We start from the raw sequence: 18,063 nt of genomic DNA on the forward strand, positions 1-18,063 counted from the left end.
GAGGTTTACACATGTGACTCTGCTTGCGCAGCTCGTTTGTGAATCGTTTGTTTCTTTGATCCCGTTGTGAGGCGGACAAGAGCGCGCAACCCTACGCGTCCTCCGCCCTCCGCCGCTGTTTCAGGGCAGAAACGAGCGGCGAGCCAGCAATTAGACGCTTTTAGCGGTGGGTGGTGATCAAAGGGGAAAGTATGTCACCCCCTGGCCCCTTAGCGGTTAATATTTTTCCATAGTCCTAATGAGATAGGGATGCAAAATAGTTCATTACAGAGAGTAAAGTGTGAATTTAGTGAAACCACAGGGAGCAAAGTGGCGGCGCACTCTGCAAATACTAATGATCCCGGGCTGAGGAGTTTTCTTAACTTCAGCTGCAGCTAATTAGAGGGAACAAAGAACAGGCTTTTCTTTGTTAACAAGAACAGTATGATTGATATTTAGTAGAGGATATTTGTGTAAATGCTACGCGGCAAAGAATTTTTTTTTTTTTTTTTGCTCACTCATTCTTTTCTTCTGCTGACTTCTATGATGTTGCGATCACAAATCAGAAATAACACCGAGGTTACATGACTGATGACAGTCGGGGGCCAGTGAAGACAACCTTGATGCTGCGCTCTGTGGAGACTTCCAGGAGGTGTGGAGAGAGAAAAAATAAAGTCAGTGCTGAAACCCCCAACTTTTCTTTCCTGCTGTTTTTTTTTTTTTTTTTTTTTGCCGCATTGCACTGGTGCGGGACCATAAATAATTGAGCGGTAGAAATGTAGTATATAATACCCAAAGACACGCAGTTTAGGTATGACAACTCCCCAGTGGGCTGCGTTGGCGAAATAGTAACAAGGCAACACAAAACGCACTCATATCTCCAGTCCTTTAAGGCAGATAATGAAGAAACAACAAAGCCCAGGTATAATTTGTGCTCGTTGTTGGATATTTATTGTGCAGGGATAGAAGTTAAGTTCCAATCCGAACTGCAAATTCATTTAAATTCATATTTTATGTGAAAATAATTCAAAATGTATATCAGTGTTTCCAATGTCAAATCTGTGCCACAGCCATTCTTGTTGGCGTGCATCACCTTCAGGCAAAGCCCCATTTTGTAACTTCAAAAGGAACATTTCATGATGGTTTTGTAACATGCTTTTGTATACTCCAGAAAGGCAATCGTGCATGAGACAGGAGAAAGTATAAAGTAGTGTTTATGTGTGTGTGTGTGTGTGTGTGTGTGTGTGTGTGTGTGTGTGTGTGACAGAGGGCTGAGCAGCATGGAGGCATCCTCCATCACAAAGCCATCGTTTACAGATCAGCACCATGGACAGCAGCCAGGCAGCTCTGTAGTGGTGTTAATGGAAGAACAGGCAAGGGGCCCTTAAGCCACAGGAGACCAATTACAGTTGTTATACTGTTGTGGGAATGCTCAAGTGGAGTAAAGGTTTTAGACCAGGAGGAGTTACACTGAACCCAAACAAACTGGAAATCGTCCAGGTAAAACTGGAGTAGGGGAGGATGGATGAGGGAAATCTGCATACCAAATACGTTTTGTTATGCTCCTCTCTTTTTGTCTTTCTCTGTCTGCGTTTATGACCCGGATTTGCAGTTTCATCACAACAGACACACGACCTATGAAGCACTAAAGACAGCTTTCATTGGAACGTCTCCGAAGTCTGGTGTCACTTTAGTCATCTGCAGCTGTGGTAAATAAAATGTTCAAAGACTAGACTTATCATCCAAGTTTGAAGCAAAAGTTAATGTGAAATTGAGTGATTCTTCTTTCTTCTCTCTAAAATAACAAATCAGTCTTCCTGTATTGGTTAATTTACATACTGTGTCTGGAAAAAAGCAACAAATATAGGGCAGAACTGTGGTGACAATAATGGTGAAAACAAAACTTTTCTATAAATACTGTGCCCTGTGTTCACTGTGCCGTCACGTCTGATGAAATGTTATCTGTACTGAATTCCATCTTTATAGCATGAAATCTGTTGAGCTTTACAAAGTATCAGCGTTCCCAAGATCATGTTATCGATACAGTATTTCCTGTCAGATGGTGTGAGTGCGAATCCAGAGCTGCATTTTCAGATTTTGTTTCAGTCCCTCAGGTCCATAAGCCCTTTATTTAGATGACACTAAATATGCTTGGAGCATTCGAAAAATAGACATACAGCATGGCAGGATATAGGTCAGGCTTAACCTTTTTATTGAAATCTGCAGCAGCAGTTGCTTTTTATGTCTGCTCAAAAAATAAGTTCAAAATCTCTGACTTGATTTTTAGGATTTCGGCTTTTGGAGGAAGTGTCTGAAGTTACTACAGTTTTAATACTGACAAGGCAAGAACCTAAAAGCGAGTTTATTTCAAAATGGGCTTCATAGATTTGCATATGACTTATTTATTCCATCACCACCTCTGGAACAGCAATCTAGACGCAGAATAAATCATAGACTTCTTGCTGGAAATCCAATTTTTCTCCCAGTTGGCCTTCCTCTTTCTACATTAGGATTTCACAAACTTGACCACATGGGCTGTGGAGCGATAAATAAATCTCTGTTCTGAGCACCGCTGATTTAATGGACCTGAGGATCTCAGGGGTTGAAAGTGTTCGTTTTGGGGAACTCTGGCAGCATGTGGAAAGCCAAGCCCTGTAGTGATAATGACCTGAATGACCAGGGGAAGCAGCACTATCAGCTTAAAAACTCCTCCACTTAATGATGTGTGGGCTGCTGAAGGGCTGACATGAGGCTGGAGTGACATAAGACTGAATACAGAGAGCAGCAGCAATATCCCAGCCCTTGACATTCATTTCCACTCCTCCACTTTGCTCAGAATTACTTAACACAGTTGCCTGCAGGAACATGGGTCATATGACTCCTCTAAAATACATTTGTAGTGCCTGACTTGGTGAGAAGCACTATAGAGGGCGAGCCACTTTCCAAAAGCCTATTTGTAACAGAGAAGAGGGACAGCTACAAAGCCAAAAGTGTAGTGCTGTGAACGCTGCAGTTCGAACTGTTCAGTTCAAATATGCTTCGTATGGAAAAAAAGAACATACGTCAAATACATTAAACGATGATGCTGATGGCATTCTACATTCTTGTTGTTGTCCACAAATCTCTCATGTCAGCAAAGCCCAAAACATATCTTTTCTTCCTGTGGAAGACATAAATCTGTAAAAATGATTCACAAATATATTGTTTTATTTTGACAAAAACAGCAAGGCACTGTAGTATTTAGCAAACTGTATTCAGACGGGAGTAAACATTTGTTGGGGATTATTTAAGTATGCAGATTTGTGAGTGAGCATTTACAGCAGCAGCAGGACTGCGTATGTGGGACTGACTCAATATGATGATCGTAATGAAGGAACATGCCACCCAGTGCAGCTGTGAAACGATACCAAAAAAAAGAGGAATAGTTCCACATTTTGCAAAGCTTTGCTTATTTGTTCTCTCACTGATGGTTAAACAAGATGATTGATCAGACTTTCATGTCTGTTCAGTATGAAGCTACATAGGTGGTTGCATACTATGGTTTAAGCTTAGCTAGTCTGGATCTGTCTAAATCCACTTACGAGCACTTCTACATCGCTCTAATTAATATGCCTGTCAACATTAGGATTTGAAAATAAGAGAAAATTTCCAGCGCCCCACCCTGGGTTGTCCCACCACCCTTACCACTGTCAACATAGCTCTTACTTTTAGACAAGGCTACACACAGTGAATCCTAACATCACCACTTGCTTTAAATACTATCAGGGCAACAAGGACTGAGTTAACTAGTTCCTACAGTAAGCCGTAAAAAGTCAGCTGTTACAGCTAATGTTCTACATACTGCCACCTGCTGTACCGAATAGGGACTTAACAATCACATCAAATAGGCAATAATGCCTCCTGTCAACTTCTTCTTTATTTTTGTTAAATATATAATATATTTAAACAGGAGGACAAGAGGAGAGAAGACTAAAATATGGGAGAATCCCAGGAAAAATGGAAGGGTTGACAGGTATGCTAATAAAACAATATATCTTGTTGGTAGAAAACAAGCTTAAGTTTTATAGGATGTTATCTGTTGCAGTTTTTCTTAGGATGGAGAAGTGACAAGTGTCAAGAAAGCAAATAGGTATATTTTCTAAAATGTTTGACTATTCCTTTAATCAACAACAAAAATTAATCATTGACTCAATGCATTCCTTACTCCCACTAACCCTCCAAAAACTCCAAAGCACACCCTAAACCTGATTCCAACCTTAACCTTTGAACCAAGTCTGAACCTTGAAACAGTCCATGAAAGTAATAAGTATACCAGACAAAATGTCCTCACCTTGCAATGTGGTCCTCACTCACAAGGTCAAATAACTTGGTCCCCACAAAGATAGACATACAAGAGCACACACACACTTACAAGGACCCACAGCACTGCATCAGCTTTCAGGGCCAGGTCTCAGACTTCCAGCCACTTCATCTCAGGTTGTGGTGAACAGCGACTTCCTGTCAGATTGCCTTTCAGCCATGTAGATCTACACAGCTCCTATTTACAGCTCCACTGACATCCATACAGTAATTACACCTGACCACAACTGGGCTACATCCTCACATTTTACATAGAACGAGTGTGCACAGACTGCACGCAGGCTGTGCAGGAGGCAGTCCATATATTCTGTCTGTATATTAAATCTGAATTGTGCGTCTTCGCCTTTCACTGGCGCCCAGTGGATAGTGAAACCTCTGCTTCTTTTTTCTAAGCCATTTGTTGCAGAGTAGATAGGAAGAAAAAATGGCGTCATGCCTGTATTGGAAACACTTTATAGTAAAAGGGGAGCTCTTCAAGTGAATGCAGTATGGCCACACGTGACGCCAAGTCAAGCTCGGCTTAATATTATGAGTCAAAAGTATTCATTTATGATTTATGTCATAAATCATACCTGTTGAAATCACACTCACACAGCACTTGCTCCTCTGTCCTGGTGGAAATGTGGGCTACAACTTCACGGTGTGTTGCTCAAGTGGTTAGGTGAGCATCAGTTGAGAAATAAAGGGATACTTTGCTTTGCAGGATTGGCTAGTAGCAGCTTAAGATAGTAGCTGTCCCTGAGACTGGCTGCTTAGCCTCCTGGCTTGCTAGATACTCATGATTTGTTATAGCTTAGCATCCTATTTAACACTGGTTAAGGAGAGCTATGAGACTCTGGAAGTGAGCCATAGGGTTATAATTAGCAGAATACTGAATTCTATTTGATGTGTCCAGATCAAGATAAAGAGGAGAATTTTGTTGTTCTTTAAAAAACAAAAAAAACAGTCCTGTCCTCAATCTGGGGGTTGATAGTGCAGGAGGTAACTTATCTAAGGTGGGATTTATTGTTGTTTTTCCTTCGTCGAAATGCACGTAGGTTTAATTTAAGATTTGTTCCCTTTTACATCTGGCCTTTTCAGACTAATCAACGGAGATAAGTGAACCATAAGCCACCATAATGATCCTCACAACAACAACAACAACAACAACAACAACAACAACAACAAAAACAAAAACAACAACAACAACAGCGCGCAAATAATAATCATGAAATGTTTGGGTGAAGCAGACAAGATTTAGCTATTTTTCAAGAGAAGTGGCAGCAGCATAGAAGTAATCAATAAAATGCCATTTTCAATACCCACAACAGCACAAATAATTGACATGAATGTCTATAAATTAATATGTTGTATTTAAGCTAATATAAAGTGGAAGTAACTGGGCTACAAAAACTGATTTAGTGACGTTTTAAAATAAAACTCTTAGAATATATATATCAAATTGCAGAAAATTGTCTTTTTTTTGGAGAAGGACCCTCATGCCCTCACTGTGCATGTGGTATGCAAACTTACATCTTTGTGAGGAATTCCTAACTCAGAGTCAGTGTGGTGACTGTATTAGAGGGATAAATCATGCCATTAGTGGCTATGCTCTTTTACAACGCCACAAGGAGTGTGTTGACCCAGATTAATCTTCAAAATGATCCAACGATTCAATAACCTCCACGGTCTGTGTGCAAACTGTCATATTTTATTATAGAATTTGTCAACACGAGGATGAGAGGAGACAGACAGTACACAAAGTAAGCCTGCAAGAGATTTGATTTGGACAGATTTGAGTGGGCTCACAACATTGAGTTTTGTTCTGAAGAGCTAAGCAAACAGCATTACGTGCATGCACTTGGAGTAAGTGGCTGTCATGTGAGGTACATGCAGCACGGATGAATCTCTCAATTTTCTCATCCGAGCTGCATTCCCAGCAATTTTCCATTGCTACAATGCCTCTGAAATGCTCTCAATTATAGACGGGAAGAGGTCAAGTTGTTCTGTCCACACGCCGATCAGATCCAAGTGGAAAGGAAACGACCACTCAGACACAGTTGCTCCGTCACATTATTCTGGGGACACCCACCATCATGCATCACCTTGGCAGCACATTAAGCCTTATGTGCTTTATGAAGAGGGATTACAAAGGGAAAAGTGAGCCAAATATCTCACATTGACAGAAATACTCTGCACACACAAAGGTCTACATATTCCAGCTCAAAAACAATTACTCATCATCAAAGCCTTTTGTCTCTGCGTGCTTTGTTGCTTTGACAAAGAGAGGGGGACCATTCATCACTGTGAATGGAGGGAGACACCATGAATTTTCACCGTACTGTGCTTCAGCATATTCCGCTACAGTCAGCGCTGCTGGATCTTTGGCTTTGAGACGGTGGTGATTTGTGCTTTATGATTTATGATTCTTTGGGCTTGGAAAACAAACCTGTCCTGCATGTGTAAATATTTCACAGTGAAAAAAAATGTTGCTGCTCTATAACACTGTTCACTGAGTTTGTTAGAAAAGTCAGCGGCCCTGCACCACATTTCACTCCTGTTATAATACGTAAAACACACTCATAATCACAGTCATTTTGTGTACGTGAACAAGTCTGAAGGGCTGTGTGAATGCTGTGGTTGTCAACCCGGTGGTCTGGACCCCCCACAAGGGGTTGCAAGATAAATCTGAGGGGTCAGGGAATGTTTACTTGGAAAAGCAGAAACAAAAACCACGTTTTAGTTACACAAAGTTGTGCTTATTGTCTGAGAGCTTGTTTTTTTTTTTTTTTCTAAAATCTGCGTTGTCTCATGTGATTCATTTTTAATTCTTCAGGAATCCACAGTGTTTAAATTTGAAAACAGACACACACACACACACACACACACACACACACAAACAGTGAGCTGCAGAGCAATGTGAGCAGTGCAAAGTCTGTCAAAGTTAAACAACTCTTCTCCAGTACACTAGGTATTATTCAGCAGGGTTTTCAACTATCTAATCATGGAGGGAGGCACTCAGGCAGTTTCCACTTTCCCTTTATACTGTCCAGTGATCAGTCGTGTGACCTATATCTATAACAGGTCAATATTTAAGATTAAATATCAATTTTCAGTTCAAAGCAACAAATTCTGCTTTCGGACTTGAATAAAATCTTCTTAATCTGTTAATATTAATGGGTAATCACTAATTTCACAGTCAAGCTGTAGTTGAAGCTAACTTTGTTCACAGTTATTCTTTGCTTTTTGAGACCAAATATAATTGAGCCGACTGTACAAATAATCTAATAATAATCTAATTTCTATATCTAACAATGAAAATAATCACTCGTCTCAGCTGGTAGACTTATGTGACAAAGGGTTGGAAATAAACATAGCTGCATTTTAAGGGGTCATGAGCCAAAACGTTCAAGTCACTGCTCTAATGTATATTATTCAAACGTTAAATCATCACTGGCTGAACAGAGACGTTCCACCTGAAGCAGACAGATGTTTTCTTCCCGAGCCACAGACTGTTTACCCCTTTACACTGTTCATGCACTATTTTTGTCCTGATAACCACTCTGTTTGACTGAGGATTAGAGAAGACCTTTATTGTTTTATGTCTGTGCTTATATTTAACATTCAAAGAGCCTAGATCTGCCAAACTACAGGGCTTTTTTTCCCTTTTAGCTTCCAGACAACATTCAGAAGCTTAGCAGAAGTATCTGAAAAGCCCTGTTTCTTCCTGTCTCTTTGCCTGTGTTGTACAGCTGCCCAGACAGGTACCAAACTGCCATTATTTATTACATCTAGCTTTCACTCTGTCATGCAACACGAATGACTAAGTCAATAAAATACAGCAGAAAATTTGTTATGCACTTTTTCTTGTGTTATCAGATAAATTAGTTCACAACAGCCCGAAAAACCTTTGTCAGGTGTGTGTGACGCCTGCGGTCTAATCGCCTAGCTCATCAAACTTTGAAGTGATCCCTTGGTAGCCAGCAAAGAGAATTCTGTCAATTCCCTAATGGACTTGGACGCCATGACTTATTCAGGAGCTTCACATTCAGCCCGGCACCTGAATTTGGGATAGTTTTCACCCATTTCATGCTGGTTCACTGCATCCTTGCCTGGACTGTCAAAGACCCTGTTCTAAAATACATGATAACATGAAGGTCTGCTCTGTGGACCTCTGGCTGATTTTTTTGGAAGAGCTGTGCAAATACCCAAAGTGATTTCATTTAGACAGCTTATATATTATCCTAATTAGTCTCTTTGATAATTCCAGTTGCCTTCTCGGATGCACCTTTGATTTCCAACCTAATAGACAGATGCTGATTTATGATTTATATTTCGTGTAACCTGCAGGAACAGTAAAAGAGCACCTATTCCCTTTTATAAGGGTTTCTGACTTGGGCTGCTGACTTCAGCACCTTCCTCTTGACAAACTTTGAAAAAGTACCTTTTGTGTAACACAAATAACTAACACTGAAACAACAGTGACGTATAGGCCTATATTAGGCATATATTTTTGACATTTTTGCATGAATTTGATGACATGTGATTTTGATTACAGTAACAGGAATGCTGTGATATAGAACTGACCTTTTCAGTGCTTGAGTAACCTAAATACTACCTTGCAAACTTGATTAACTATGAGTACACACTTAATTATTGACATATGGATGCCTCACTCTCTTGCCCAGCTGAGAGATTCAGGACAGATGCATCTATTGGATGCATCAAGAAACTGGCCTATTTTGAAAGTCGGCCTTGTTCCCTTGGAAATAATCCATCTGGACCCTTACATCAGACTGTAAAGGAGGGGCAAAACTAACAGATAATATAACACTCCTGATGGTCATACAACTGTCAATGACAGGTCGGCCTCATTAGTGTACTCAGACCTATTTGATATTGTTTAGTAGAGAGGGACAGGAATGGCAGAGGATAGAGAGGGCATGACATGCAGCAAAGGGCCCCGGGCAAATTCAAACCCAGAACAATGCAGTACAGACTCATCCTTGATTTGTGGTTCGGATGAGCTACCAGGGCACCTCTAATGCTCTGATCTACAGTTGAACAGACTCAGCAACCATATCAAAACTTAACAAAATACCCTCAAAATCTCTGCCCAGCTCATTTTCATACCTTACAAACAGAAATGTTTCAACAACCTGCAGGAAGGACAGGGAGCGATGTCAAGGATGCCTGAGGGTCTGTGGGTCTTTGTGCACCCAGAATCTTTCCCTGATTGATTCAATAATAAGAGCATCATTAAACTTGCTGCAGTGTTTCAAAGGACTTTGACTCTACAGCCACACTGGTGAATCTGCAAGGCTACAATCAAGGGCACAGCGGTGTCATGAGCTAAATGCTAATGTCATCATGCCAACATGCTCACAAAGATAATGCTTGCATGCTGACATTTAGCTGGTGTAAAGTACTGCTGAAGCTGAACGGAATGTCTTTAGCTTGCAGGTGCTTAGTCATAAACCAAAGTATTGAACAAATGAAAAACCTCATGATGAGTTAAGTGTTCACCAAAGTTACTGTAGTTCATTCAGAGAGACACATGAATGTCTGTACTAAATTTAATGGAAATGAATCCACTAGTTTCATTTCACTTTCCAAAGATTCCACGGCTCTATGGATGAAAAGTCAGGGATTACCAAAGTCAGCAGGATTCATCCTTTGGGAATCATGAGTGTCTGAACAAAATCAGACAGACATACAGATAGGCACTACCATCCTGAATGAATGCATGTTGCTCGCTATCCCTGACCATCAAAACGTGTTGCTACGTAGTGAAAATCTATGTTAACATACAAGACTCTGCATTGCTTTCAGTCATTTTATTACTAGTTTAATTTATCTGACTGCAATATTAACAATTTCACTGGCTACAGACTGTAATTTGGCTGAATGCACTTAGTTAATCAGTTGGGGTCTCATATTTTATTACTTGGAACATTCACAGAGTTCATTACAATCTTACATCTGAATGTTCTTTCACAGGCACAAAAGAAAAACCACTTAATCAAATAACAGAATGAAACCAAAGCTGTGTGGACAATTGCAGATTATTCAAATGTAAAAGGCCATCTTTAAAAATGTGGCTGCAGCTCTCAGCAGAGACTTGGTGAACCACTGAAACACACAGATTTTAATTGGCTCTACTGAGGTCTGTGTTATCCCTATGGTAGACTGGCAGTCTGCCCAGAATGTACCCCATCTCTCGCCCAACGTGTGCTGGGAGAGCTTCCAAAAAAAGGGTGGATGGATGCTCAGATCTTCCTGTTTGACAGCTTGTCCTTCCCACAAAATACTGACCAACAGCATCTCCATGTTCTCTACACATTACCTAAATCAGAAAATGGAAAGGGCAGCCAGTCGCCAGAATCAAATGTTGGCATTGTTTCCTTTCTGGAAACCACGGAAATGGTAAATCACATGTATCATATCAGCATTTATCACAGTTGGTATCAAACGTAGTTAACATTATAATGTTTATAATATGAGCTGAGTTTCTCATCGGGAGGAGGAGAGGATAGTGGTTGTGTGAGCGAGATGACTGCCAAACAGCGGGGCCACTGTTTGAGCCATGCTTACGACGACAAAACTGGATATTTCAAGCAAAAAACATGGTCTTTCCCTGACTCTAGCCAACTGGTTTTTGTGCCTAAACCTAACTGGACCTTAACCACGGTCTTGTCACAACATAAAATTGAGAAGTGAAACCTAAAGGAAGTGAAAGTTTGAACATATCCATGGTTTGCAGAAACATGCAATACCAGTTTTTAGTGTGGCGACGGGGCTGTTGTTATATTCAAACTGCATGCATACTATTGACTGCATACTATTTATCTTCCTGTATTAAGTTACCAGTTATGAATCTTTCCTGTGACTTCTGATATTGTGTCCAGTGCAGGGCAGCAATGAGGAGAAATGTGATTGCATGTAAATCACTTCCAAAACACTACCCACACTTCATCATAGCTCACTGCAATATAAACAAACAAGCATGAGTAGCTGTATTTCTTGTCTAGTATTCAGTATCGCACTTGCAACAAACTGCTAAAGATTTCTACCTTCAGCATGAGCTTATTACCGAGTTTCATATTTCATGGAGGGGGGAGTGGCGAATGTAACAGAAGTAAATTGAAGGATGGTTTGACATTTTTTGGCACACTAGAACGTGTGATCTGTGCCGTGATGTTATAGCCTTGTTCCAACAGCAATGACAAGCATCCGTGCAGTGAATATGCAATGCATTTCATTTCTCATTGTCATGGAAAACAGACACTGTAAACACAAATATGACCCATTTTCCTTTGATGCCTTGTCGGATCTGTTCATAAAATTTCTCAGGCGGCTGTCATACAGTAATATGCTAAACTGAGTGAAATCATTTTAAATTCCCGCAGGCAAGGATGTTTTTTTAGTCAACTTTAAAGAAACTTTATCAAACAAACCGGCGGTCCTGGCTGGAAGTTCATTCTCGACTGTGGGGAAAGTGTAAATTACAATAAACACAATTCAAAGGATAAAGACAGAATAAAAGGACAAAAAGAAGGCAGTGAGCATGTAGTAGTAGTCCATGGAGCTTTGACTTTTAATTGTTTTGTCATGTAAACCTGCAGTGACTCATACAACACACACTTCAGCAAAGGACAGTGTTAGGATTCATATACATCAACAGTCCTTTGAGTATTATAGTTCATCGTTTATGAAGATTCAGTCTGTAAACTTGCTTTTGTTTTGCCATTGACTAGAAAAATTAAATGTGCATGGACCCTTTTATGTTTGCCTGTTTTTTTTTTTCGCGTAGTTTATTTGCACCAGAGTGGGGACCAATATCTCATTTTGGAATCAGACTATTTATATTAAGCACAATAAGAAAAAATACACCGTATAGGAATCACTGCAAGAATAGCAAAATGACACGTCAAGTCCTAATTGATCATTATAATAATCAGATATGTTCTTATTGATCTACACTGATCACCTCCTGGTTCATTACTCCACTGTGTTCCACGCTTCACTCTTAAAGGACTAGTTCAACATTTTGGGAAACAGGCTCATTCACTCTCTTGCCAAGAGATAGATGAGAAGACTGATACCACTGTCATGCCTATGCATTCAATACTGGAGGCAGGAGGAGCCTCTGAGCACCTCTCCAGCTTGCTGATTAACACATTTCATCTCATTCACCTCACAACTAGTTTCCAGTCTTCATGCTAACTTAGGCTACTTGTTTAAATTTCTCAGATGTCAAACTAATCTTCTAACACAGAAAATGATGGCTGTACGCTATTATGTACCAGAGCATAAAAATCCTCAGTATAAAGGGAATTCTTGGTGAATAACAGGATGCAGTGCCCGGCCCTCAAGCAGTCTCCCCTTTGAGGAACGACTGAGAGCCCTGTGTCTCAACAGGCCTGGGATCTCTGCGCAAAGCCCATCTCAATCTTTTCTGTCACATTCACTTCCCTGATACAGCTTGAGGACAGAGCATCAGTTGTGGAGTCCCTGTTCTGGCCCACTACCCTTTCTCCCGGGTTCATGTGGGAACTTGAGCCCAGTGAATTCATCTCCTCTATTGCTGCAGCAAGCTTGAGAAATTCCATAAGGCATTATATGAGTCAGACAACTGATTTATGCAGCAAAGAGATACAAGAGTTAATGTTACAACAAAAGCATCTCCCATGGAAGGTTTTCTGTTGCAGTTTTTCACAAGCGTGAACATCACTGCAGGAAAGGCGGCAATGATGAAGCCTCACGTGGGACTGCAACATTGTTTGCCTCCTCCTACTGAAAACAGCTGCATAAAATGGGAAAGAAAATAGCATCCAATAACACATAATGAGGTCAAATAATCTCTAACCCAAGCCGGACAAGCTTTAGATGGCCTTTTGTTCGTCTTTCCTCTGGGTATTAAGAGCAAAAACAGAGAGGCGTCTCACCTCGGCTCATTGTAACACTACCAGGATTACTCTGCCGTCCTGTACAGTGCTCTGGGTGTCTCTAAGGAGTTAGAGTGCAGCAGAGAATCCAGGATATTAGAGAACTCTCAGAGTTGATGCTGGTATGGAGTGTAAGACAGAGCAGAGTGGGATTTAACCTTGCCTTTAATAAGGCCTCTTGGGTGTGCCTGTAAGGGAGCCCACTGTCTAGCAGCTCTTTGCTTTTCCAAAAGAGAAGGTGGAGAGTCTCGCCTCAGTGGAACAGAACGCTGGAGAAAGGGACAGTTCGAGTAAGGGAGAGAAAAGATGACAACGTGGAAATGATGTGACAGAGAGGAATAATGAGGGGCCACGGCGTAATAAATAAGAATGTCACATTTTATATGCTGGTCAGATGTTTTCATCCTGCCACGTCAATCAGTGGGTGCTCGCTGTGGCGCAGATCAGGTTGTTATAAGTGGATCAGAGGCTAGTTCAGTTTGTACTATTTCTGTAGCCTTGCCTTTAAATAAACACTGGCTGATAAAAGGACCAATGTTTTTTCTTCATCTCAGCTAATGTGACATAAAACGCCCGTATGATAGCGACTAAAGCGTGGCGTATCGACCTGTCTGCTCATGCTTGTGTCCTATTTTGTCAGCGTACACGCGACTGGGTGCTTTAGTGATTCACAAGTCCAGTCAGACACACTATTAATACTTCCGTGTAAGTGGATGATGGGTGGTCCACATTGAACTCGCTGCTTTTTGTGTCTGCTGCAGGTCAGATCATTGCATAAGCATAACTGGCTTGCTGCAGAAAGCTGACATTACGGTCGTGTCTTCTGCACAAAGTAGTGAAGCACAGCCTGGTCAGAATCTTTGATGATACAACCGCTGATGATTAGCCAGAGAGCAGAATTACAATCTGTTTAGTATGTGAAAGCATCTCAACATTATTTTGACAAACGAGGTGTGATGGTTTGATTATGGGGTTAACGCATTTCGCTTCCTCGCTTTCTCTTCTTCTCGTCCTCATCTGCGGGGGGGTCTCTCTGTACTGGCCCCTGAGAGCTTTACGTAAGACTTGACTGCTGAAAGCTCTTATGAGAAGTTTCTGAAACTTGGAACTTTAAGATCAAGTGATTCCTCTTCAAAACGCCACGTATGCCCTTGTGTTAGTCAAGAATGTGGCGTAAACTGCTGCTCCACTCCTTTTCCTCTTCACCCGGAAGAAAAGCAGGAAAGTCTGTCTCGTCTGTGCAAACCTGTTAATTTGGTTTTGTCGGGCTCCTTGGATGTGAACGTCTTGGCTTCAGCTCTCACAGCATGCCGACTGATTTTATGACACCCCCCTCTCCTTTAGCCCCCTCTCTCTTTCTCTATCCTCCTCACTCTCTTAGCTCTTTGGATATATTCCCCCATGATTATAAATAGATTCTAATTAGCTCCTCCAGCCATGGGCAATAGAATTGTTCATCAAGTGGGGACTGCACTCAGAGGCCTTTATACATTAAAGCTTGTGCAAAAGTCAGAAGAAGAGCAAATCCCTCCTCTGCCTCAATTTAATTTTTTTTTCTGCGAAGCCGGGATTCATTGTCCTATATGATATCAGTTTAATAACAATTCTGTGGCGCGATCAACTTCCGTCATGGGTCAAGCGGACTAAGAAAGGTCAATCCAACCTTGACTGAAAGTCAAACGAAATTAGAGGACGTTGATGTGCTGTAAAGTGTATAAAATATAGGCAGTCAGTTATTGAAATATATACAGCACGTATATTAAGATTTGAGAGCCCACCAAAATGAAGGTCAATACTTACACCCCCAGACCACCCTGTGTCTCTTCATCAGTAAACTGATAATTAATATATTTTTAATCAAGAGACTCCTTTATATAGCTGACCAGCATCTGTACAGTTTGATAACATCTAAGCACATTTGATACTCTTTCTAATTTCACTGAGACTTAAAACCTTAAAAACCCCACAAATTTCTACTTTACTGAAAGCTTGTCAAGACCAAAGACTTGATTTCTGAGATATGAATAAGAGACAGACTCATTCTCTCTTCCTCTCTCTCTCTCATCCACTTTTCCATTTTTGTCTGTTTAATGTAGCCCAATCAAACAAAGTCCTTCTGAAAGTTTTGTTCTTAAAAGTTCGCATTTTTGTTCTTTAATTAGACTGTGATGACAGCCCTCCCCCTCCCCTATTTGAAGGTAAAAGCCATCCCACACTGAGTTTAAACTCCCAGTTGTTAGAAGAAATTATGATGCAAATTTGTCCCTGAAATATTTAAACATTTTATCTCTTTGAAATTAAAGATTAAAACAGATTCCCTATCCTGGAGCCTTTTGAAGTTTGTGTACTCTCTGTGGTTTTCAGCACTCACACTGAGCCTAATTTTTACAACATACTCAAATCCTGAAATGCATTCTGCATGTAACTACGGAAATGAATTATCTGGCTGTGCAGTGAATTAACATGAGCTGAATTCTATAATACCTGTTCTTCTGCAGACAAAGAGCCCAGCCAGCATCTGGTTTCGTGTTTCTTGTTTCCTCTATTATATTAATAAGGTCCATCTGCTCTCCTGGCAGCTGTCTGTCCTGTTATTCTGCAACTGTCTATGCAGCTACCTTTTGCCCTACCCTGAGCAGCACCAGTACTTTGTCTGTAATAGCATCCTACTGTATAACAGATTGACAAGGAAGCTGAAAGCTAAGGTCGCTGTCAACCTGAAACTCTGATGTTATCAGCAGTTTTATTCTTGCTGCAGGAACAAAATAATGATGTGATGTTTCTTCAGACAACTTTGAGCCTGGCTACGCGATTTACATCAAATTTCACTAACAGTGTCTTTTATACAGTACATCTTTCCCATATGTACATGACTGTCTTTGTGCATCACATAATAGTGTAAGAGTTTATGTGTAATGATCAGTAAACTGCATGTGTGGCATGTTTTCAAATTACCATAAGGAAAACAAGAACCAACACAAACAGAAGGCAATTATTTTGTAGGAATCTACAGCATTTCAAGCTTTAACGCCCACATGATGGCCCACATGGCTAGCAAAGTGTCGGTCATTAGCCTCGAAAAAGCCTTTTTTATCTCCCAGTCACAGTGCTTCAGTATTCTCTTGAAAATTAGTCCTTAATGCTGATAGCCAAAGGGCATCAATTAAACTCAACAACCAGAAAGGAGCTCCTTGAGCATTTATCCACTCAGCATGTAATTGTGTTTTATTTTGCTGAAATGACTTATTGCATTAAAACACATTTGTCTGCTAATACTTATATAAACCTACATCATAAATTTACATCATAGAGAGATGTAGATGAGCACAAAAACGTGGGGAGAGTCTCGCACAGAAATGTGCATGTAGGTGAAAGGTGTTCAGATGGATTAACCTTCCACTCGATGCCTGAACAACATTCAGCAAATGCAAAACTGTGTGGAAAGTGGATGGGTTTTGTCGGTGTAATGGCATATTGCGGCAGTTCAGTAAAGCCGTATCATGATGCACTTTGCACTTTTTGCCGGTCACAATCCTGAGTTGTCTTGACAAGACAGCTCGTCCCACGTCTAATAGCAAAGTCTCCCACAGGAGAGGATATTTTACTCATTGACAGGATGTCTCTCACTAGTGAAAAGACATCACAAACCACAAACTGTTTAGCCCCAATTAAATGAATGCAAAACACATAGAGAAGAGTGGTGCTGGCAGTAAGGAAAGAGCCAGACTGCATTTTTCATGTTGAATCATAACGGACAACATTATCTGATTACTAGTCCCAGTGTTGTATAAAATAGAGCCATGCTGCCCTCTGTCTGTCATAAACCAAAATTGTTCTTCTCTACAATCAGAATCAGTTTCATTGGTAAAGTACATGTGCACAGACAGGGGATTTGACTCCAGTTTTAAGTCACTCTCAATGTACCTACCATACACACAGAGCAAGAAAGAAGGTAGAAACAGGCATACAGCTAAAAACAAGGACAACAAAGCTGAACAATGATGGGTAAACATATACAGATTATTTACAAAGAAGTAGGTGGAAAAAGGTGTATATGTAAATATATATAATGATCAACAATGACCAACAACATACAGTGTCTATATACAAGCTGAATGTTTCTGTAAACAATGCAAATAGTGCAAAGAAATGATGGACATACATGGAGTGGGTGGTTACATAAAGTGTATGTATGTATACTGGTCTCCATACAGTATATACAGCCTGTTAAAAAATGTGTATTTTAAACTGTGAATATAAATATTTGTCAGTAGGTAGGTGGATGTTTTAGTGTTACAGAGTTACAGATGCTGTGTGATTGATTTAGCTGTTCATTATGGTGACGGTCTGTGAAAAGAAACTGTTGCTGTGTCCTTGTATCTCATGTGTTAGTTTTGTGAGTTAAACAGATGCTGTTATGTTTTAAGACTATTTAAGACTAGAAATATCGCATGGTGGTAAAAGAGATTCCATATTATACAAAGGACCGCTTTCTAAATCCACAGCATTTGAAGTAGGTCATAGGACGGTTGGGTGTAATAGGTGTTTGCTTGACGTGGCACAGTAGTAAAGCACAGGTGTAAATAATAAAATTAGAGATAGCTGAATTCTATTTAGCTGCTTCAGTTTCAGGGTCCTGGTGTTGTGCATGCAGGCTCACATTCACACTGCCATGAGTTGACACTTGAATTGTATCATTAATGTTCTTAACACCTGCGTTTTTCTTACTATGATCAGTCAAAAGCTCATCTATGAAAATGGCCTGTGACAATTTTCAACAGAAAATGAAACAAACATA

This window comes from Chelmon rostratus, chromosome 12 (genome assembly GCF_017976325.1).
Source record: "Chelmon rostratus isolate fCheRos1 chromosome 12, fCheRos1.pri, whole genome shotgun sequence".
Lineage (NCBI taxonomy): Eukaryota > Metazoa > Chordata > Actinopteri > Chaetodontiformes > Chaetodontidae > Chelmon > Chelmon rostratus.